The following is a 25,491-nucleotide window of genomic DNA, read 5'->3' on the forward strand; positions in this document are numbered from 1 at the left end:
GATGTAGTTCTTCAAAAAGTGTCACCAGGATGAAAAATAGCTCAAAATGGCAAGTCCCCCTTATTTCACCAGCACAGCCGGTAGGAAGTTCCTGCCAAGCAAGATCAAACTTCTTGGGAATGTTTTGAAAAGCTGATGGAAACAAGGGCCCCCATCACACTCTGCAGCGCTCCACCCCAGCTTGTGGAAAAGCTCGTTTGGAACAGCTCTAGTCAGTCTCAAAAACTCACACAATTGATGCCTCCTGCTGCACTGTCATTTCCACTGCAGACTGAGCTACATCCTCTTGTTTCTAAGGCAGAGTGGGAAAGGTTAGAGAAATATCCAGGCTTTCCCTAAAATAACTATAGCAGCTTAAAGGTGCTGTCCAGAAAGATGGCTCCAAAGGCATCCTCTGCCCATCCCTGCCAGAAGCCTGTGCTGGGCACGTTTAATTTCCTTCATGCATCCCCTGGCCCCTGTGCAGTGGTCCAGGTGTCCTCTGTCTGTGGGAAACTGCGCCATCTGTCAGGCATCTCTCTCTTGCTCCCTAGCCTTCCCTTTCACCTACACATCTTGATTAGCAGATGACAGTTCCGCTCTGATGTTTGTTTTGCCTTTGACGGATTTTCAGCTCAAAAAACAAGACAAGGGGTGCTTTAACCTCCACAGAACCAACAATGCTTTCTTTGGTTCCCCTTCCCAACCTTCCAAGGAAAGATACTGGTAGGTACTCAGAAAGAAAGGAAATAACAAGTAAGTAAGTTCATGTCTTCCTTGCCCTCTGTGATATAGAAAAACTATTCGTCCATTTCTCCAAGTATCACCACGTTGACACTGAGTGGCAGACAAAAATAGACAGGGGATTTATCCTGTAGCTCAAAGCAAATACTGAAGTCGGAAAGGAGGTTATTTTCTTGGAAATAAAACAGCAAATTGAAACATGCAACCATCTTTAATTCCCTAGTCTTCCCCTGTATCACCCCTTATGCCCAGTCAGAGTCTTCCTGGAACTTAGGTAAAGTCTCAAGAGAGAACATAAGATACAGAATTCAGAGATGAGAACAGCAGTGGGGACTATAAGTGGGAAGATACAGATCCATCTACAGAACACTCAGCCAAATAAATCACTTAGAGACTCAATACTCAGATCCATTGGCTTGATGAGTCAGTCACCCACAAAAAGAAAGTGCAATGCAGCAAGAGCCAGAACTGTGAGGCATCTTCACTCCCTACTCATCTCTCTCACATTTTGTATTCAACTCAACACTAATCTTATAGAGTCTGACTCCCAACGATCTGACAAACCCATCTGCTCTCAATCCTATGGGGTAGAGTTCCTCATACTGTTCGCTTTTGCCTAAGTGGATATAGTAATAGACCCCAAGATGGGCTATCTTCCCCATCCATTCTACTCCACACAAGCTCCTTGAAAGGACTTTTGAGAGAACAGGATTCATGTTATTCTCTGATAAACACCTTTCAAGCTGTGAATCTCTCTCCTTGCGTAGGACCTGCTTTTCCGTTCAAAGCCCAAGGCCATGTACGATCTGCTTTCTATATAGTTCTCCAGCTACAACTCTTATGACTCCTTGCCTCAAACAGTGGGCTCTAGAAAACTACACATCTCTTTTCAAAAGTAGACTTTTCATTTATGATCCACTGTGCATGTTTTAATAATCATCTGACATTTCCAATCACCCTTGATTCCTACTTGAACTTTAAATCTCAACTAAAATGTCACTTTAAACTTCCTCTCCTAACCCTCAAAGCACTACATCCTGGATTCTCCTCTTTGACCCCAGAAATGTATACATCCTACTTCTGGTTTGTATGGCCCAAGAATTCAGGAGCCATGACAACTAGGACAGTTATCTTGCCCTAGCCTTGGGTCAGAGAACAAAGGAGACTCATAGGTGTTATGGTTACTTGTTTTGGCTTAAGCAACACGAGATTTATTTTTCTCATACGTCATCAGATCAGAAGCCCAAGATCAAAGAATAAATCTTTCTCCTAAATCTTTGTCTTTGAACAGTTTCTCACCGTGTTCTTATGTGCCCTTTCCCCTGTATGTAAGAATCCCTGATGTCTTTCAATGTATTCAAATTTTATATTTTCAAAATTTTAATTGACAAAATCATTATACATATTCATAGCATGTGGTACAATACAATACAGCACAGATGATAGGATGCAGCAGTCAAATCAAAGTAATCAAAATATATCCTATCACTGCAGATATTTATCATTTCTTCAAGTTGGAAATATTCAAAAGTCTCCCTTCTAGCTATTGAATGTATTAGATTATTATTATTAATAGTTCCCATGCTGTACTCTATATACAAAACTAGAAGTTAATCTTCCCAACTAAGTTTACTGTTTTTTTAAGATAGGGGCTCATTGTGTATCCTTGGCTAACCTGGAACTCACTATGTAGACCAAACTAGCCTCAAACTCATAGGGATCCACATATGTCTGTCTTCCAAATGCTGATGTTAAAGTATATGACATCATACCTTGCATACGTGTGTGTGTGTATTATTATTATTATTACCCAACTTTCCTTTCTTTTTTTCTTTTTTTATTAGATATTTTCTTTATTTATATTTCAAATGCTATCCTGAAAGTTTCCTATACCCTCCCCCTTCCCTGCTCCCCTACCCACCCACTCGCACTTCTTGGCCCTGGCAGTCCCCTGTACTGGGGCATATAAAGTTTGCAAGACCAAGGGGCCTCTCTTCCCAATGATGGCTGACTAGGCCATCATCTGCAAAAAATGGACCATCCAGAGACTACCCCACCCAGGGTTCCATCCCATAATCAGCCACCAAACCCAGACACTATTGCTCATGCCAGCAAGATTTTGCTGAAAGGATCCTGATATAGCTGTCTCGTATGAGGCTATGCCAGTGCCTGGCAAATACAGAAGTGGATGCTCACAGTCATCTATTGGATGGAACATAGGACCCCCAATGGAGGAACTAGAGAAAGTACCCAAGGAGCTGAAGGGGTCTGCAACCCTGTAGGTGGAACAACAATATGAACTAATCAGTATCCCCAGAGCTCATGTCTCTAACACTTTCCTTTCTATCCCCTTCATATATCAACCTCTTTTAATCCAGTACTCTATCTGTATAATCTGTCTTCTATGATAATCAATTATATTTATTTCCATGTGTGAGTGAGAATCTATGGTATTTCTCTTCTCTACCTGATTCAATGAGGATTTTTGAAAATAAATGTTTGTGTTCTTCTTCTTTCCATACTTAATGCTTAAAACACTACAAATGTGGTATACTTTTGTCTTATAACCATGAAATCATTCTTCTTAGTTCATGAGATTAAGATGAAAGTAGTATCTATTCCTTCACCTTCCTTTAATTTCCAAACTACCTGTCATGGCTCTTTTGTGATGCATTTTAATTGAAATACCAAATTCCTTGAACTAAACCCAGTCCAATTAATTCAGTCTCCTGAAAGTAATATATAATATCCCAAAACTACAGCATTCTCGTCTACAGAACTTGCTTGGCTGTCAGTCAAGTGTTTTTCTGCTAAATCTTCTCTTGTCTTAAACTGTCTTAATCATGACTCAACATTTCACAGTTTTACAGCACATCTGCCAGCAATACTGTGAAATTCCATTAGGACTAAGTCATTTTGGGGCCCTTTCATAGCTCCACTACAGGAAATCAAATATATCTATAACAGGAAGATTTTTCATTAAATATTGAAAGAATAAATAAGAGGTACACCATATAACTTGGATCTGTTTATTTCTGTCTAGTGCTGGAGTCCACCACAATTGTCCTAAATGTAAGAGTAATCAAGGCAATAGCTAAAATATTGAAGAGCATATAAGATGAAAGAGCCTTAAAAGGCAAGGGATGAGGCTTATCTAGAATAAACGGTACTAGGCAACAGCAAGATGAGTGAGTCTGTTGTTTCTGTGAGTACCCATGGAAGAAAAGGCATGTCTATTACTGGAGTGGAATATTTCCTATCAGAGAAGCTCATTTAAAGGTTCTTAGTCTCCAAAGATCCCAGTAGAACAGATAAGACATGTTTGACTTATTTCAACATTGCCTTGACAGCTACTGAGCAATGAAAAGAACCCTGGGTTTAGAAGTAAAAGCAAACTTAAATTGCCTTTCCAAGAGAAGCTATAAATTAGTGTTTTGTTGGCTAAACATTTAATATTTCTCAGCCCCACTTTTATTGCATGTTTATAAATACTCCCCTGCTTGGTGCAACTGCTGATATCCACGTGGCAGTGATCAAAGTGCTAAGAAAGGATAACACTTCAGAAGAATTAGAAGAAAATCAGGAATACGAGATTTTAATATTGCTATCTCAGACTGATTAGGTAACTTCCTTAGCCTTTGGCTTCTTATCCCACATGCCACTCGCACCCTGGAGATAGAACAGTGATGAATTGAACATTTGATGGAGTTTGATGCTATGCACATCACAAATCTATGTGGTTTCTTATGAAGAGACAGTATAGAGAAATAGTAAGTCTTTCTGAGTTAATAGTCTTGACTCTAGATTCTTCTTTTTTGAAAAATAAAAACAAGTATTTTATTTACTATTCTGGTAAAGTCATACTGTCTAGAGTATACTTTAGATGCCACTACAGCTCATAAACAGCTTCAGCAAAGTAACTCAAAAGAAATCAGTAGCCCACCTTTATACAAATGATCAACTGGCTGAGAATGAAATTAGGGAAACAATACCCTTTAAAATATCCACAAATAATATAAAATATCTTGGTGTAACTCTAACCAAGCAATGAAATATCTGTACGACAAGAACTCCAAGTCTCTGAAAGAAGAAATTGAAGATTAATTTAATCTGTTAACATTTTGTACAAGTAAAAATAAACAACATGAAATGAGTTTTACTAGAATACAATACTTATAAATTTGCTCTAGATTCTTTAAACATATAATTAAGAGCTAATTGTTTATTTTTATTTACAAAGAACCCATTAAACATTCACTATCCACTATCCAGTGTTTTATTAAATGTTGGTATAAATGAAAAAAAAGCTCTATTAGGACTTAATTATATAGTAAGGACAATCCATAAACATGACAACCTAATGTCTTTAAACATAAATCACAACTAAAATTCCACAGAAGCCATAGTATAAGGAAGAGAACAGCACAGCTTTTATGTAGCAACACCACAGAATTGATATTTGTACCTTCAATACTTAGGTGATACGATACTTTCTTGAAACGTGTACATGCTTTGTCAGGACACAAAAGGACATGGAGTTCCAGAGACAGACTTCCCAAGCTACTCTTGGATATCTATGCCAACAAATACACATGTTGCGCATTTTAGCTTTCTCCAACCCTTTCTCTATGAAAGTAGAGTGAAGCATTGTGACCCATCACTATCCTCAGGTGCTGCCATGTGGCAGGGACAATAGGCACACCCAGGGGAAAAAACGGTCTCTGTTTCAGCACCATGGACAAGGGTGCCACTAACATTTGACTGTGGTTTGGGAACTAAACCCAAGGCTACACCTGGTGCTATCTTCTGCTGTTTACTGGAAGTCATCCATGAAACCTTGGATCTCACTTTGCTGTTATGTGGCCTTACTGACCTGAACCCTGAGATGTAGAAACTGTGTGTTTAGTGGTGCATAGCAGTATTAGCACTGACATTCTCATCCTACCACGGCCCATCCACCTGGGCCTATATGTACTGTTTCAAACCCATCTGTCCACATTGAAAATTGCATTCCAAGCTGTGGTTTATTATTTTATATTCTATTTACAAATCACATTTCCAAGGGCTAATCCACATGATCCTATCAACACTGTAGAACTCAATTCATCCTGGAGGCCAAGGAAGAGATTAGATATCTGGATTATAACTCAAACAGAACTGACTAGGTGAAGGATAATCAGGCCAATGGAAAAAGATGAAGGAGAACCCAGGCTCAGTAAGCATGCATCCATGAGGAATTTTATGGTAGGTTTTGAGCTATGTGAATACCGGGATGGGATTCAGTCTGTTTACTATTCTATTTCAAGTATTTGGTACTTAGTAATGATGCTTAAATTGTCCCTTAAATAAATCAATACCCTTTCTATCTATCTCTAAGATCTATAGAATTGTATTTTATTTGAATTAACTTGTAGTTTAATGGGTAAAACAGAGTCACGAATCTCCAAGTACAAAACCAAATGGTTATGAAACAGAGCAATTCAGTTTAGAAGTGTACTATATATACATATATATATATATATATATATATATATATATATATATATGGGGTACAGGGCAAGTAAGAAATCAAGTAAATGGGGAAAACACAAGCTGAAATCAAGCAAATTCCTGTAGGGAGCAGAGGAAGCTATGGGTGAGTGAAGTACTGAATGAATATATGTTACTGAAGTGGACACTGCCAAGGCATTTCACCCAAATGGGCCAGTCTCAAGAGGAATGGCAAAACTTTTGCTACGGGTTTAAGTGCAAGTCAAAGATCAGTGTACACTAAAACTAGTAATTGCATCTTCCTCCTCCTCCCTTTAATGTTTACAGCCTGCAACTGCCCACATACAGAGATGCCCTCTCCTGGTGTGCTATACATAACAAACATGCTGTGGTTCTAGGTTGCAGGGATAACCCACCCCACCTAACTCCATTTTCTGTATGTGTGTTTATGTGCCTGCCCTTTTCTCATTCCCTTGCCATCCCTAGTCAGAGTTTGAGTACCCAAGCCATGTGGGTTATGGTAAATCCCCATCCTTGTGACCTAGTAAAATCTAATTAGTCTCTAACATTTTTTTAAATGGTGGATTACAGAAAACAAACCATTCCCTATTCCCTATATTACAAAAAGAACTCATTAACTTCCTGCCCTCCAAACCAATCAAACCAGTAAGTTTTCTCAGGCTGTCAATCTATTCCTGCCCTGAATTAATGTGGATTTTACCAGCTACAGAAGAGTGCTGGGCTCAGCTACCTTATCTTGTCTCAGATCTGATCCTTGTTCTGATTCTTGAATCTGCTTTCTAGTGTCATCAAGGAACCAAGAGATTTGCATTCTGCTGGCTTTGCCAGTGATTGCTGATCCCTTTTACAATGCAGATGCAGGCACCACTGTTCTTACCTTGCCTGTCTTCTGTCATTTTCTAGGGGCTCTGGGAACTGCATAAACAAGGTCAACCATTTTCTGTTTGTATCTCATGATATATAACCTCTATATTCCACCTCCATGATTACTTCTACCTGAGGAAGACTCCTCTAATTTCCAAAGCTTCACATGCAGAAAAGCATCCAAAGCCTGTTGAATAAAACCTTGACATTTCCTTTCTCTCCCTTGCATGGCTCTCGACATCCTGCTTCTCTCTATTCTCTCAGGGCAGTGGTTTTCAACCATAGCAGTACATTCAAACTATGTGAGGAGATTATAGAAACATCAGTGCCTGGACTCAACCTAAATGCACTGGATGCACTTTGGATGGTGTTCAGTGTGTTATTGAAGTTTCCCCGATAGCTCTCATGTGAAGCCATGGCTAAGGATTTTAACTGACCTTCTTTCTTTTTTATTTTATATTGGTTGTATGGAGTCTCGTATGACAAGTTGTAAGAGTTAAGAAGTTGGTTCTCTTCTCCTATATTGATCCCAGGAATAAGAATTCAGATCATCAGGCTTGGTGGCAAGCACTTTTATCTGCTGAATCATCTCTCTGTCCCTTGCTGTCCATACTCCTATAGCTTTATTTCTCCCATAGTATTTGACAGCAATTCATAAATTCCTTGAAGTCAGAGAGTGTCCATAATATTTTGAGTCAGTGACTAACTCAGAATTGGTCCTTAATGAGCAATTGTTAGAATAAATTTTACTGGATTGAATTGATCACCACTAGAAGAAAAAAACATTTAGGCACTGTTCATTGGCTATAACTAATCATAGAGATAGATACGATCAATGTTTCTTTCCTTTCATTCTCATGGAAAATATGAGATTTTGAGGCTTTTATGCCTGTCTTTCTGCTCACATATCCATATTCCTTGCTTATTTTCAAAAGAACAAAGAGCTAATATGATGTGATGAGTGCCTGATACAGAGTAGAGTATGCCTCTGCATGGACAAAGTCACTTTATCTTTAAAGCATAGTGTCATAACCCCATCCACAACTTTCCTCTTTTGCTTGCCTCCCCTTCCTGCACCTGGGTAAATACAATTTCATAAAAACACGATATTGTTTTCTAATAGACCTTGGGGAGGGGGAGAGTCCCAAATAGTTTTATTTTTGGGTTGTTTGTTTGGGTTGGTTGGTTGGTTTTGTTTTTGAAAAAAAAAAATCCTTTGTTTTGTAAAACAATCTACATTTCCCAGGCATCTTCCTACTCTACACTTCAAGAATTTTGATTGCATATGAAAAGAGCAACTCCAGGTTTGACTATAGAAGGGGACAGTTCTTTCATTTAAAAAATAAAATTCTTTCAGCAAAATCTTGCTAGTGTATGAAAGGACCCTGATATAGCTGTCTCTTGTGAGACTATGCTGGGGCCTAGCAAACACATAAGTGGATGTGCTCACAGTCAGCTATTGGATGAATCACAGGGCCCCCAATGAAGGAGCTAGAGAACGTATCCAAGGAGATAAAGGGTTCTGCAACCCTATAGGTGCAACAACATTATGAACTAACCAGTACCCCGGAGCTCTTGACTCTAGCTACATATGTATCAAAAGATGGCCTAGTTGGCCATCAGTGGAAAGAGAGGCCCATTGGACATGCAAACTTTATATGCCCCAGTACAGGGGAATGCCAGGGCCAAAAAGTGGGAGTGTGTGGGTAGGGGAGTGGGTGGTTAGGGAATGGGGGGAGGGTATGGGGGACTTTTGGGATAGCATTGGAAATGTAATTGAGGAAAATACCTAATAAAAAATATTAAAAAAATAAAATAAAATTCTTCACCTTTGTTCTAGAATCTCAGTGTTTTGTGTATATATACACGTGCACACACACCCATGCATATACACATACACACACACATAAACATGCATACAATCACACACACATGCACATGTACACACACACACACACACACACACACACACACACCAGTGCTTGAGCACCTTCCCTGACTGTGAGGTATGAGAAATGTGAAAAAAGACTAGACCTCAGCAGAGTTATTCTGGTGCCCATAGGGCATGTGAACCTGAGAACAAAGTAGGTGCAGTGGAAACCTAACCCACATCCTGCCTCTGACCCAAAGCCTAGACGACCAGACAGAGATCTCCATCTCCCACCAGTTATATAACTTATCAGTGAGTTTGGGCAACAACAACTATGAGCTCTTTTTATTATCTGATAGCTAGATCTACCTTCTGAACAGAAATGCAAAATCGTAGCAATAAGTCACTTTAAGACTAAAGAAGCTTCAAACATCTTTAGCAAACAAAACAGTTAGTATATTTGTTCTTTTGTGATTTTATTTTCCAATCATGCATAAACTTTGTTTTCATCTATTTTGTGATATTATTTATGCTGCTCAAATTTAAACTTTATTGCAAATTGTCAAATCATCCTTAGAATTTTTATCAACTCCAGAAGGTATACCTCTTTACCAAAACATATGCTGTAAGACTGTGAGTCTACTAGTTTCCTTGAGCTGCCATAACAAAGCACTAATACTAGATACTTCAGAATAATGAGATTCTATTACCTCATGGTTCTGAAGGCTGGAGTATGATCCGCAGCACTGACAGGACCATGCTGGCACTGAAGGTGATAGGGAAGAATCACTTTGAGGCCTTCTGGTTTCTGAGAACCTCAAGCATCCCTTAGTTCTGCCACTTTGATGCTGCTCTGCCTGCACACAAGCACTCTCTATGAATCTTCACACCATCTTTGTCCTATGTGTCCCTTTCTGTTTCCATACCCATGATTATAAGAATAGCAGTCACACTGCACTAGTACTTACCCTGATGACCTCATTTTGATATGATTACTTCTGTAATCTGTAAAGATCATAATTTCGTATCCAATCACAGATACTGGAATAAATTAATTCATAAAAAATAGACACTTCATTTCTTTTGTAGTGATATAAAAATGATTAATGTATCTTAAATAGTGAACTAAATACTGATCCAAAGTTCTTCCCTTCTATGACCCAGTAAAAGATTCAGGTAAGCTGTCTCAACCACTTCTTACTCCCCTGAGGTGTGAAACCTGTGGGCACCCAGTATTGCTCATTATCACCACCCTTCCACATACCCCAGGCCAGAGAATTTATTGGGAATATCCTTTCTTTGTTCAATTTTGTTAGCAAAAAGTATCTTATATTAAATAGAAATTTCCAAAATTATCATCTAAAAAGTCAGGCAGAATTTGTCTTGGGTCATACAGAGGCCCTTCAGACATTACAAAAGTGTAAAGGCAGCTGTGTGTCTACTATGCATTTTATACCACATCCAGCAGCTTAGATCAGCAAAAGGGACCCAAGGGAGAGCCTGTACAGAACCCAGCAGAAGAACCACATCCTGTCTTCAAATATATAGTACTGTGACCTGAATAGTTAAGTTCCCTTCCTGCTTAATTAAGAATATTAACAAGTGTGTATCGTGAACATCTCCTGTACTCTGCACTTAGATATCAATAAAGAGTTTTTAGGTGATTCCAGTATCTTATTTAATACTCATAAAAAGTCTTAGAAATTCTCTTACATGTAAGAAGAATAAAATATAATTCTAAAACATAGACTTAGCTATAGGTCTGTTGGTAGCAGAGCCCAAGCTAAGTCCGTGTTTTAGAATTTTATGCCAACTGTATTTTGTGATAATTTATCAGAGTCATGACTTATAACCTTCATTCAGATGATTAGTTTATCATAGCACAAGCAGCATATCCAACCCTGTCACACCTTTGCTTATGCCCATGACATACTAATAAAAAATTTAATTAAGATTCTGCTCCAAATGAAAATTTATGTTTCAGATAAATCTGATACATTGTCTCATTTGATGACTCAGCCTCTGGGAACTGAATATAGTAGGGCCACCTTGCAGGAACACAAGCATTTCTGGTCTGTGTACTGCTAGCCATGAGTTCTGTTTTCATTCTTAACTCTATGAGTTGGCATCATGTAAACCTGAAATTTCTTCAAGTGTAGGTATGAGATATGAATTATATATAATTATAATCATTTTGTTTTTAAAAATACAGTGATTGCTATATTAAATTCCTTCCAAATAGAAATCAATTCAACCTTTACAACACCCCTATGAAATAGGTACCATTACTACCCTTATTCAAATAATGAGAAAACTGAGAATGTTGCCACTCTACTTGGTAGCATGAACCTTGGAGAGCAGCGCCTAAAAACAGAACAGATTAAAGTCTCATGCAATAGCCACCTTTATTCAAAGCATCAGACGATTTATACTCTGAAATTTAAGAAGAATCAACTGAGTAAGTTGTACAACCAGAAGGACAAGCTTCATGTGGCAAAAGCATGTTTTTCCAAAGAGGCATATAAATTAGTAACAATAACCAGCTGTAATAAACAATCAAGTATGCTCACTCCTATCTACTACACCTGGGAGGGGCTCAAAAGCACATTTCAAGAATTGCCCATGTTAAGGAAGAACAGAGTTCACAATACTCTTGTCTTGTTTACTTGGAGTTTTTCCACAAAGTCGCAGACAGCTTCATTCATAGATGTGTTGCAACAATTGGATAGTAAACAAATGGCAGTTTACTAAATTATAGTATATCAGGATAACATTTACCAGTTTTAAAAGACATAGATATATTTATGTACTAACACAGAAAGATGCACAAGTTATTGTGGTGAGAGAAGAGCAGATTAAATAATAACAAAAAAAAAAAAAAAACAATTGACAGTGTGTGACTGTTGGTGTGTTATGGAAATTCTTCCTGTGGATACACAGATAAATGTCTACTCACCCTAGGTAGGGAACAAATGACAGACCAAAGAGAGGATCCAGAAATTACTAAGTAATACTGGGATACTTCCAAGAATATGTGTGAGGAGTTACATGTAGGAGCAGAAATAACTCAACAACAGCTGCTTCACCAAAAGGCCACCCTCAGGTGACAACACATGAAAGCTGAAAGCCTAGAGCCAACTGCACAGCCTTCAGGTGTTTCAAGAGACTGCCAAGTATCCTTTCCATATATCTCAGTTGGGCAAAGCCTCTTTCAGACAGCAAGTGTCTCATAGCAGTCCCAACTGTTACATACATGTTGCAGAGGAGGGGCCTAATGAATCTAGTCAATTTAAGTGACTTCCTGAAACTATTGCATAATTTACTTCCTGAGTTTAATGCCAGGTAGAACATTTCACCTTCCTTTTAGCATCCTGTGTTTTAACAAGCTTTCCTGGGTCTTGGAAGAAGTATTCAAAACATGGGGGAATTTTCTTAAAAAAAAAACAAAAAACAAAAACACACAGGCAGAACATTGACAGTTAACTTTTATTACTTACTTACTTGGGATTGGATACATGTCTATGAGAGTGTTTCCAGAGACGTTTATATGAAGACTGTAGACCCAACCTGACCTGTAGATCCATGGGACTGTATTCCCAAACCGAATAAAACAGGAAAACAGAAAATGTAAGTGCCTACTGAATCCATCTTCTGTCTCCTCAGTCCAGATGAACTGTAACCTCCCCTATCACTTTCCTGCCACAGTAGACTGTGAACCAAAGGAAACCTTTCCTCCCTGAAGCCGCTTCTTGTCAAATGCTTCATTACAGCAATGAGAAGAGTAACTAATGGAAATATATACAGGGAACACATATACTCCTAACAGTAGGAGAGTGGGAACTTTTAGCAGGAAACATCTTACTTTTATGTTAAATGCATTTCTGGGATTTAACATTTTTCTTTTATTAGTGTTGTAATAGACACACAACTGGTAAATATCATGGTGATATGGAAAACCTGAATTCTTTTCTTAAACTTAATTTTTTTACCTATTCACATTACATCCTGCTCATTGCCCCTCTCCCAGTCCCCCCCCCCATAATCCTTTCCCCCACTACCCTCCCCTTCTCCTCTGAGCAGGTGAGAGGCCCCTGGGTACTCTCCCCCGCCCCCACCCCCACTGGCATTTCAAGTCTCTGTAAGGCTAGGCACTTCCTCTCCCACCGAGGCCAGACAAGGCAGCCCAGCTATCCCACATAGAGAAAACAGCTTTTGAGATACCCCCCCGCCCCATTTCAGTTGTTCAGGACCCACATCAAGGTCAAGCTGCACATGTACTACATATGAGCAGGGAGGCCTAGGTCCAGCCTGTGTATATTCCCTGTAAAACCCAAATTCTTCATCAAAATGCTGAGCTGGTACATGCCATTAAATCACAGAATTAGCTGCCTTTAATTTTCTGAGTTCAGTCTCTTCCCCACAGAAGTCATAAATTAATGACTTTGCGTGATGACTGATCTAGGACAAGCAGGCTCAGGCAGAAGGTGACAGGCTTATCCAGTAGTGTGCAATGTCTGGGTTCAAAGGGCGGTCATAACCAGGATACTGGATTTGGCTTTACAGTCTTCATTCTCTTCCAAATACAGGGAGAGATATTCAGGGGAAAGAAGATTAGTGAAAGCAGGCCACGTTCTTTTGGGTCACTTAACATAACAATTCAGCCTCAAGGAAGAGGATTCCTTCCTGGTCTAAAAACAAAAAGTATTAATGCCACTGAAAAATTCATAGGTCAAGTTTCCATCTGCATTGAGCCTCCCCCAGGCCCTCTGTGGGTAAAAATAAGTGCTATCTAGTTCCGTCCTAGGAGGAGGGGCCTGCACTCTGCACATGCAGATGCATCAGTGGTCTACCCAGGAGAACAGCTCTCTCATAATCCTCACCAAGGAATTCAAAAGGATCCATCCCATAATCAGCCACCAAACTCAGACACTATTGCACAATGCCAGAAAGATTTTGCTGAAGGGACCCTGTTATAGCTGTCTCATATGAAGCTATGCCAGTGCCTGGCAAATACAGAAGTGGATGGTCACAGTCATCTATAAGATGGAACACAGGGCCCCCAATGGAGAAGCTAGAGAAAGCACCCAAGGAGCTGAAGGGGTCTATAGGTGGAACAACAATAAAAACTAACCAGTACCCCCAGAGCTCGTATCTCTAGCTGCATATGTAGCAGAAAATGGCCTAGTCAACCATCACTGGGAAGAGGGGCCTCTTGGTCTTGCAAACTATATATGCCCCAGTACAGGGGAATGCCAGGGCCAAGAAGTGGGAGTGGGGGGGGGGGGGTAAGGGAGCAGAGCAGAGGGAGGATATGCGGAAATTTCGGAATAACATTTGAAATGCATATAAAGAAAATATCTAATAAAAAATAAATTAAAAAAACAAACTCAGATCTGGGCAGTTTATTCTGCCATACTTTTTTTTTAAAAAGTGTGTGTGTGTGTGTGTGTGTGTGTGTGTGTACATGCATGCTCTCACACACATGAGCATGTGAACTCCTGGCTTAAAAGCTCCTTAGAAATGTAGAACTGAAGTCTCTCTCCTGTCCCTGAGAAACTTGGAAACAGTTTGATATTTGAAAAGCAGTGATGTTTGAAAAGTTCTGGAGGTTCCTAGGCCTTTTCTACTTCTACACATCCTTAGGCACCTAAAAAGGAGGATGTTCTAAGACATTAGGTGCCTGGTGGTACCCTAGAGCCAAAAAGGAGGAAAATGAATTTATCAATAAATACCTGGGGAGCAGAACTAATCAAAGTGTCCCAGGACTTCAAGGGTGACTCAACTTTTAAGAATTCTTCAGATCATCAAACTCCCAAGGAGATGTAGGAAGTGAAGATTCTCCAGCGTATTGATCCCATAGTTCATGGTTTTCCTTAGCATCACGCCTTAGGACAAGGTTACAGATCACCTGTCAGAGGCTGATAGATGTTCTTGAGATGGGTTAATGAGTGTCCAAGGTGAAAGTTAAAAACGTGTTTCCACTTTGCAGGACAAGGGAAAGAGAGTTAGAACTGGGCCCAGGCAAAGACTAGATGTACCCAGGGAAGAAATGTGCTTCTCCTGCCTTCAGTAGCACATCTTGTATGCTATCACTGACTCTTCAGGGCTGACATAGCCAAATCCTCACATGAACGAGAAAGGAAAGGGGCTCAAGTGTCCAGGGTTCACATGGCGTGGCTTTCTTAAGCGATCCCGACCTTAGTAGCCACACTAACATCGCCCACTCAAGATTGGGCATTCTTTGTCCTGCACAGAAGTTCTGAGGGGTAAAATGGAGCCTTTAACTAAGGCAGGTTTCTTTCTCAGAAACAATCTAATCAAGTTTGAAAACCCAGGAATTATGTGGTCAATTAAGATGGGGGAGTTCTCTACTTTTTTCTCCCCAGACTCCTGCCTCCAAGACAGGATGAATCCTAACTCCTACCACTCACAATGTCTCTCCTACAGTCTCCATGTGTCCACCTTGGGCCTGGCTCTTCTCTGGGGATGACATGTTTTTTTACCTTGTAGCATTTCCTCCCCACCCCCAGCAATGCCTACGGTCAGTCCCCTGTTTCATCAGGCCTTAGAGGTCCTTCCACTGGAGACAGATTTCACTCTCAAAAAAACAGAGAGGCCGATATAAAAGCTACTTTGGGGTCTTCGATAAAACGGGACCTCTACTTTCATTTCTATTTCCAAATCTGGTCTTTGAAATCCACCTTGTTCTGTATATCTTTCTCCTGTGACATTTTCTGGTGCTGGCCCAATCCAAGGGTGTATAAGAGATAGCAGGATTCTTTTCCCAAGGCCCTGGATAGATGTCCTTTAATAATGTGGAGAAGCACACAGATCCAAGATGAGTTCATTACAGAAATGGCTGTTCCCTTTTTTTTTTTTTTTTTCTTCAGACATTGATATCTGCAGCCTCCTCATGGCCAAGGTCTCTGTCACCTAATGTTCATTTTGTGAGTTTGGAGCAGGATACTTCATTTGCCGCTACTCTTCTGTGTCCTCTGACTAATTTCTTAACTCTAGAAAATTGCACTTTTGGTCAGCTTTTGTGTGGGCTCAGCTATGAGGCCTTTGCAAATTACTTGCAATAAATGTTCCTGTGCAGGTATTTTGCTTTCATTCTACCATTTTTCAGCCTTCTGTCTCTTTCTGAGTAATTCTTGAGTCCCATGTTCCTGAGCTAACTCTTCTCCCATAGTGTTCTCCTTGCCCCTATACACCCTGTATGCCTTCCTCTAATTACTGGGATAGGACCTAAAGGACTAGATGTGGACATGCCCAACTACTAGCATAGCCTGACAAATACTCTGATCCCAGTGAGAAGTTGCTAGGAAGATGAACCAGGAGGGAACAGTCTAGTCTCCTCCTAATTCCAAGCATCTCTTATATTTAATTTATAAAAAACAAAGACACCTGAGTTAACAAGCGGGATTTGTACCTATTCTTTGTTTAGTCACAGGAATATTAAATTATCCTCTTCAAATATTTTCCACAGATGGTGGGGTGGAAGAATAGTATCTCTTTGTAGGGATATTATGAGCTGAGCAAGGATATGCATAAAATATGCTACAGAATCTGATTTATAGTAAATCTTTAAGGAAAGGAGTCATCTTTGGAGAGTCCTTCTTCTGAGTTTAGTCTCCCCTTAAGACTAGGATCCTTGGATCTATTTTCTCTATGATATTCAACTTCCATTTTCAGCTTGACTCCAGGTCAGGTTAGAAAGTAAAGATAAAAGAAAGTTTAAGGAGTAGCAAGTAATGAGCAAGCAATAACGGTAAGAGGAATCACTCACTGAAGGCTGTAATTCATCCTCATAGCAGCTCCATCAGTTACAATGTTGCTGATGGTGAGGTTCTGTCAACTGAGCAAGTTGCTCCAAATTACATGGCAGAGCTTTGATTTGAACACAGCTTTGAACACAGCTTTGAACACAGCCTATCTATAAAGCCCACATCTTTTGTTATTATTATTATTATATCCTAATTCAGCCTAAGAATATGAGATTAGTTCGTTACAGTGGGGCTTGGAAGGGGACAGGGTGAGCATGGGAGACTCTGGAAGGAGAAAGAGTACAAGGAAGTGAGAACTTCAGAGCCACAGAGAGGCAGGAAGGGGTTATACAGCTTAACAAAAGGTTCACATTCACAGCCACGCTCCCCAGCCTACCTACTAGCAGTGTTTCCCATAGCTGCTAAAATATTGTGGACCAGGGAATCCTGGACAATACTGAGAAACTCAATGTACAGATATAAAATAGATGGGTGAGTTTCTTTGTGCTCTCTTATAAACAGGTAGAAAAAAAACAGAAACAAACCATTCTTGACTGGATGAGGAAGAAACATAGAGGGCTAACTCAATCAGAAACGTTAATCAGTGAGATGAAAGGCTCAGATGTGAAGACTTCCCACTTACCTCTTCCTGTCTCTTAAGAGATGTTCTCGACAGTTCTGTACTGGAGGCTGCCCCTCTCACTTTCTGCTTAGAAACACTTCTGATAGCCCAGAAGTCTGCCAGGCTGAGGCCAAGAGAGGACGAAAATAGATAGCCATGTAGTCAGCTGTCTACACTCAGTCTAGACCAGTGGTTCTCAACCTTCCTAATGCGTTGATCCTTTAATACAGTGCCTCATGTGGTGGTGATCCCCAACCATAATATTATTTCAATGTTACATTATGACTATAATTTTGCTATTGTTATGAATTATAATGTAAATATCTGGTATGCAGGATATCTGATATTGACCCTTGTGAAAGGTTTAGTCTCCCAAAAGGAGTCAACCCACAAGTTGAGAATCTCTGCCCTAGATCAAGGAATTCATGGAGACCACACCCTGATGGTTAATGGGTCAATGGGGAGGGGAACTTTTAAAGTACATAATAGACACATACATAATAGGCCCCAGGACAAAGGTTTGTTATCATCATTGATGTCAAATTCAATGCAGTCTCACCCTCTAGAATTCCTCTGAGATTCTTAGGACTCTTCTCCTAGAGACAGCCCCATAACCACTTCCTAGCTCCTATTTGTTTGTTTTGGATATGATCTGTCATGGCAAAATGGAGGGTGATCAAGTAAGTAGATCTTTCTGTACTTTAAAGCAGTAAATGTAAGTGAATGAGGGAAGCTGGGCTGCAGTTCAGTGGTAGAGTGTTTGCATGGTATGTGTGGTAACATAGGTTCAATTCCAGGTACTGCCAGAGAAAAAGAAAAGAAAAGAAAAGAAGAGGAAAGAGAAAAGAGGAGAGGAGAGGAGAGGAGAGGAGAGGAGAGGAGAGGAGAGGAGAGGAGAGGAGAGGAGAGGAGAGGAAAGGAAAGGAAAGGAAAGGAAAGGAAAGGAAAGGAAAGGAAAGGAAAGGAAAGGAAAGGAAAGGAAAGGAAAGGAAAGGAAAGGAAAGGGAAAAGATGAGAAAGAGCTAAGATGTGGTAGAGAGAGATGGGGGAAGAGAAGAAGGGAGAGGGAGCAGTATCCTGCCAAGACCACCTCAGAGCATAGATGTGTGACTTAAATCACATAATCCCAAGTAGCCTTGTAGGCAGTGAGGTCTTAGTTGTTGGGGTCTCAGCATATGACTCTGGTCTTGGTCTCAGAACTAACTGGCTCAATACTATAGGGTAGCTTTCCACTCAAACATCCTTCAGGGTCAATGCTATCCCCATTGCACCTATTTACCCAGAGCCTAGGTACCTCTCAATGTACCTTGTTCTCTTGGACAATCTAGTTTTGACCCTGGAAAATCAGAGGCTAATAACTCAGCCTTCTGCCTCCTCATCTCCCCATCCATTTCCTGCAGTCACATTTTCACAAGTGAACAGACAAAAGATGGCTGAATCTTGGAGGATAGAGATTATATTTGTGAGTCCCTTTTGTGGTACCTATAGAACTCATGAGCCAACACAGAACTAATCGTCTAGTGTCTAAGATGTTATTTGCCTTAAGAGTAAAAAGGAAAAGGAGGAGCAAATTCTGGCTGAGAGACATAACTTCTCTCAGATGCTCTCAAACATATGTATATAAAGATCTACTATGTTGAGGCTTTGTCTCCGCTCCATGTCAAAGAAAGACTTTCTGAGATGAAAACAGGTGCTGTCAGTGGTGCCTGAGAGACACCACAAGCACTGTCACTCCCGAGGTAACACAGCAGCCAAATAAAATACTTACAGAGAGTTATTTGGGGATAGAAAGAAACCAAAATGAAAGCAGCCACTTCTCTTTACTCTACCCATTTCTCCATGACCATGACTGAAAGAGAAGGCAGGATGAAAGAGAAGGGGGAGGTATCTAGAGAGTAACTGTGGGAAGGATTGGGAGAATTGTATGAAGGTCAACCTTGTTAAGGATCTGGGCTTTGAAATAAAGTGGTGCAGGTTCAGATAAATCCTGGTTATGCCACTTTTAAATTACGTGATACTGGGGACGTTATCTTACCCTAGCAAGCTTTCATTTCCTCACTGGTAAAATGATTAGCCACTTTATAAAGTTAGCTGGCACTATGCCAGTAGTAAGTATGTAGTGTTATCTGAAATGTTAAGCTTGCTCTAATTTCCATACCCTAAATAAATCATGCAATCATAGAGCATTTAAGAATGTCCTGGGCTGACTGCGATATATCTTCCATGCTTGCTAGTCTTAGTACTGACAGAAAACTCTTCAAGGCTATAGGAGGAGAAAGATGTCAATGATCCAGCACAGATCCTGCAGGCTAGAGTATGGATCTGCCAAGTAAGACGGGCTTACTGGTTCAAAAACAGTGATATGACTATTATGGAAGAAACCAACTGCTTTCTGATTGGACTTGAGCCTGCTCCACCACAGGGAGGTGCTTACTTAGTACTATAAACCTGGTCAAAATCTCCTGGCTGAGGAGGTCATCTGCCCCAGGGCAGGAGCTGCTATTGCTTTACTAAATGGCCATGCTGTCAAACAGCTTTTTAAATATTCATGTTTTTATACACAGATTTGTGCTAGTCAGAGAAGCTTCTTTTTGCAGCAGAAACTGGTTAATGCTGAAACTCGCAAAAGTGATGAGTCAAAGTGTTGAGAATAAGTGACTATTGAATATTTAGCCCTAAGTGAGACATCTATACCAACACACACTTGCACTCACACACACACACACACACACACACACACACACACACATGCCACACATGCCACACATGCCACAAATGCCTCAGTTTAAGGAATAACAGAGAAGAAGCAGGGAGAATATAAGAATGGGAGGATGTGGAGGAGCACCGTGAAAGGTCTTCAGGGCATGACATGGCCATTGTACTCATTGTACTTCATAACTGTGGTTATCTGAACAAGATCTCCTTAAGATCAAGCCAGCCAAAAGCCTGGCATAGATATCGTAGGAGTTCACAAGGCTTCAACCCTATCTGAGAAACTATTGGCAGTTTGATGACTCCTGGGGAAGATAAAGTTATCTTTCTTTGGGTGTGGCAACTGATAAGTTGCCTATGTTCCAGCAGATGGTCCCATACTCGTGCACATACAGACTGATTCTATTCAGTGTGTTAATTTCATTTTTTTAAAAGAAGAAATGAAGTTTAGAGAGGGATGTATTGGAGGAACAGGGAAACTGGATAGAGAAAGTAGGAGTATATATATAATAAAATAGATTGTTTACATGTTATGTAGAATTCTCAAAGAATAAACAAAAATACTATATTTCTTAAAAAGAAAGTTTTGAAAGGGCCTTGGTAAATTGCAAAGGAGCTAGATCAGGTATGACAACCTCATGAACCAATATTTCAGAATTCCCTGTTTTTTTCAGGTACCAATTCTGCAGTCACCACTGGAGCCCAAGAAAGCAAGAACAGGCTTTCTCTCCTAAGGTATCTGACTTGGAGTCATACCTCTAACCTCAAATCTCAAGTTAACATTTAAGCATCTCTCAGTAAAATATGTCTCCCAAAGATGACTTCTGTCTCTGACTAAATGTAGAATGCACTTCCCAAGTACTGGGTGAGATACTAAACAAGTTTGGGATTCTGTAGATAAGACCATTGAACGAGTAATGAGTTTCTGGGGAGCAAGCGTTTGGTGGCTAGAAGACATGAAGAAGTGGGTCCTAGGCTCTCAGCCTCTGTGACAGGAATGCTGAGCTTTGTTTCTGAGAAGAGACAGAGCACCGAGCCTGTCTTCTCTCCTCCTCCTCTTCCTCCTTCTCTTCCTCCTTCCTTTTCTACTTCAAAACTTAGTCTGAGTTGAAATTTAAGATCACATTTTACCACCCTAGGCAATGGGCATGCACATTCTCATCTTTTTGTTTGCTTTGTGAAATTTTCTTCTAAATGAAGACACCTGAAGATGGAAAATTGAGAATGTCTTTGGATGCACAGTGCATTGATCACTGAAGCATGCCCTACAGACCTTAGTGTGTGCACAGCCTGAGTCCAAAGGAAAGTAGACTGAGAGGCCCACATCAGGAACACTACTCTGCCGAGGAGAACCGGTGAGGTGGCCCTGGAGGAAGATGGGGACTCAACTGTCCCCCCACACACAAACAAACACCCTGCCCATTCTTTTCCCTCTCCTAACCTAATGTATTCTCCTTTTCCTCATGCTTCTTATCCAAGTTCCTAACCAGTTGCTTTGATGTTCCCTTCTAAATATGTTTCAAAGCTCATTAGGCAGCAGAGCGTGCTCCCTACACACTGAGCGAGCATTCAGCTGACATTTCTCAGTGCCTTCAGTACTCTCCGAAGTCCTCCATCCTCCTCACCCTGGAGCCCAGACAACAGGCATCTGCCTACAGCAAACACAGACTTGGCTCTGCAGCCTCAGCCCGGAAGGGGTGCCTGTGAGGCAGAAGAAAGGAGAAACTGCCTGCTAGATTCCCTTTAGGGTTGCTACCTCGTTAATGAACACTGTGGGCAGGCGAGAGAAATGGGAGCTGAAAAGAAAATCATAATAGCAAAAAAAAAAAAAAAAGAAAGAAAGAAAGAAAGAAATCAGCTTGTTTTTACATCACCATTTATATATAGCCTCCTCTGTTTCTCACGTCTCTTGTCTATTGTGTTTTCATTTCTGTATTAGTTTCCTACAGCTGCCATAACAACGTACTACAAACGCCGTGGCTTAAAGCAGCAGAAATTATTTCTCTCATGGTTTCAAAAGCTGGAAGCTTAACACCAAGCTGCCACCTGAGCCATGCTTTCCCTGAGATCTTCAGGAAAAGCCTTGTACTCCTTTTTGATTTCCAGAGGCTTCTAGGAGCCAACAGACTTCCTTGTCATAAGTCTACACCATTCTATTCTGGTATTGCATGGCCTTTCTGCCTCTACATAAACCCTTGTATCCTTTCCTCTTCTAGTCATCAGTCCTTGGGTTTGGAGCTCACTGGCTCAGTATAATTATCTTAACTAATCTCCATCTTTACATACTCCATTACTAGCTGAGGTTGTATTCTGATGTTGGAGTGGACATATGTCTATGGGAACATTATTCAGCTCATCACAGTACCATTTTGAGTACGCTCGTCCACTAAGTAGGCCCTCTTAACCAAATATGCAGCTGTGTATCCCTCACTTTTCCTGTAACTTCTCATCTTCCCCAATCCTTTTCAAATGTCCTTATTCAGTATCTTTTGTATCTATACACAGTATATTTTGTATTCGTCATTGTTCATTGTAAGTTATGTTCTCCTGAAACTGGGCCTGAACGTGAACATTTGACTACAAGTCCTTACTCGGAAGGCATCCTTCAAAGCACCTGGGGTGGGGAATGAGGAAAGTCAGGAAGTCGACATTGTTATACTGTGGGAATAGGTTCAGTTTCACTGGGAACATCTGGAAGACTATGTAGAACACATTCGGAGCTGTTCTGTATACAAGGCCAGGAAGTTGAGGTATTTCTCTCCCAACTCCTATCTGTCACTAGCTAACTGGACTTCTTATCAGGAGCAGCAACTCCACTCACCTCAGACTTGCGCTTTGGACAGGCTGAGCAGTGGCCTATAACATGGAAACCCAAAAGGCCAAGGAAATCGCCAGTCGTGCCAGCAAGTAACTGAGATCTGCCCAGGATCCAAGGTCAAAGGAAGCTGATGGACCACGCAGTGGCCAGCATGGCAAACTCCTTACAGAACTTACCAGGTTTCTCTTAGTAAGTACCTAGTAAATAAGTGTTGAATTGCATTGCTGTAGTAATTTCAATAAAGACAGATTATTCATGCACTATCATGCTTCATACAATGTGACAGAACTTAGAGAAGCCAGCCTTATGTAATTTGGAGCTTGGTATAAAAATGCTGCCTTAACAAACATCCACTGTACTGGTTAATGTCTTCCTTAATTTGGCTCAAGCTGAAGTTGTCTGGGAAGAAGGAATTGAGAAAATGTTAGATTGGCTACAAGCAGCTCTATGGGCCATTTTCTTGATTAGTGATTGATATGGGAGGGCTGGTCCACTGTGAGTGATTCTACTTCTGGTCAGTTAGTCTTGTATCACATTATAAAGCAAACTTGCTGTGGAAGCAAGCCAGGAAGCAGTGTTCCTCCATGGTTTCCACCTCGGTTTGTACCTCCAGGTTTCTACCTTGCTTGACTTCCTTCCCTGGCCTCGCTCAATGATGAACTATCATCTGAATGTGTAAGTCAAATGAACCCTTCCCTCCCCAAGCTGATTTTGGTCAGGGTTTAATCACAGTAATAGAAAAGCAAGCTAAACCAGCCACCAAACCTGATCTTCACCCATTACCATCACCCCAAAATCCCCGACTCCTTCCTCCAGACTGACTAGCTCCAACCAAAAACATTCCAATCATTTACTTGTCTCTGTAATCTCTGAAAATCCAAAAATGCATTTTCACCAATTAGGAAGTTAACATGGAGAACCTGACCATCTCCCCTCCCCCTCAACCCCGAACTGAGTAAGGACCAATGAAGATACTGACTGATACTACTGCCACTGAGACTATTTCCATCCATCTGTTCTACTCCATTACCATCCAGGCCAGCCAAACTGCTCTTCCCAGTACACGTCCTATACCAGAAACACTCACACTCACCTTGCTCCCACCTTCAGAACAAACAGTTCCCTTAAAGTCTCAAACACGGTTTCTTTCTTTCTGTTGTCATTTTAGGGTGAGCTGACACAAGGCAGACAATTCCAAAACAGGCCCTTCCCAGTAGCCAAGCTGTCTGGTGAGCAACATTCCCCAAGGTCAGGCTTGTCAGAGATCCGCACAGTCTCTGGGTCTCCGGATCTTGCCTCATGTCAAAGCCCTGCTTCTTTCTCTGCATACTGAGAAGGTCCCTGTCTCTCTGCCTCCCCAGGTCCCTTGATGTGAGCTTTTAATATTCATCTCCCTCTCCTTCTTTCCATGTGAATTAAAAGAGCAACTTGCAAGGCAAACAAGAGGAAAATAACAGATTGCTGCTGCTCATTAAAGCTTCGGCTCAATAGAATTTGATAAGAGCTAGAGACCACCCCCCTCCCTGTTCAGTGGAGGGGAGCTGGGGCCACCTTAATTACAGTACCTTGACTGTGCTGTGGGCCAGAGGGATTTTACAGATGAAGGGAGCTTCATTTTTCTTCCTGAAGTTTACTATCTGCTGGAACCTGAGCCTAGGCTTATCTCTCTCATTTCCTGGCATGTAATCGTAAAGAATTCAATTCACATTCTGGGTTTCATTTGGTTTCCCTACCTGAAAATGGGAGGGGGTGGTAATCGCTTTCTAAATTAACTGTAAGGCTAAATAAGCGAGTAAATGTGAAAGCATGTTGGAAGAATTCAATCTCTCTCTCTCTCTCTCTCTCTCTCTCTCTCTCTCCCTCTCTCTCTCTCTCTCTCTCTCTCTCTCTCTCTCTCTCCCTCTCTCTCTCTCTCTCTCTCTCTCTCTCTCTCTCTCATACACACACACCAAACATGAGACAGACAGAGACACAGAGACACAGAGAGAGAATTTAAACCAGCTAAGCAACATGTTAAACCTTAAAACCAACTCTCTGCTTGGATCACAGGTCCTGCTTCAGCTACTACCCTGTTTCTTTTCTCCCCTTTAAGTCAAACCTTGTGAAAAGTCTATATTTGTTACAGGCATTTCTTCACCTCCCACTCCCACTCAGAGCTCAGTCTCTACCACATCACTCCCCTGTAACACTTCTCACGTGACCAATAACACTGTTGCAAATTCTAACAGAATTTAGCTGTCATCTAATTTGACCTTTTTCTTTCTCTAGCTGTGTTGTAGAACATTGTCCTTTGAGCATAATAACTTTCATTATCATCTTTACCAGAAGGATCTGTGACTACTCAGGAGATATGTGCATGAAAGGGCTCTTTTGACATTGACATTCTCTCACAGAGGGAAGGAATGGGGAGAGACATCAGACCTTCCCCCGAGATATCAGCCACTCCCCTGAACTCCTCTTGCAACCTGTATGCAAGGGTGCAATGGAATACATGAGAGGTTAACTGTAGAAGAGTTCTATCTGTACAACTACTAAGATGTCACTCATGCTTGGGGTGAGACTTTCTGATGTTGCAGCTGCTTTGGAGCCATCCACGCTGCACTAA

The 25,491-nt window shown here is 40.8% G+C and overlaps 1 long non-coding RNA gene across 4 annotated transcripts in view; it reads right to left on the bottom strand.

Moving 5' to 3' along the window:
- Gm27008 overlaps positions 1-24,398 on the bottom strand; it is a 78,375-nt gene extending 53,977 nt beyond the window's left edge. The window contains exon 1 of one of the 4 annotated variants that reach the window (XR_867553.3): positions 23,980-24,398. This is a non-coding gene — a long non-coding RNA (predicted gene, 27008). The remainder of the gene's footprint in view (positions 1-23,979) is intronic. The other 3 variants (XR_867552.3, XR_867551.3, XR_867550.3) reach the window with 3 other exon arrangements.
- Positions 24,399-25,491: the final 1,093 nt, after the last annotated feature.

This window comes from Mus musculus, chromosome 3 (genome assembly GCF_000001635.26).
Source record: "Mus musculus strain C57BL/6J chromosome 3, GRCm38.p6 C57BL/6J".
In the NCBI taxonomy this organism is placed as follows: Eukaryota; Metazoa; Chordata; class Mammalia; order Rodentia; family Muridae; genus Mus; species Mus musculus.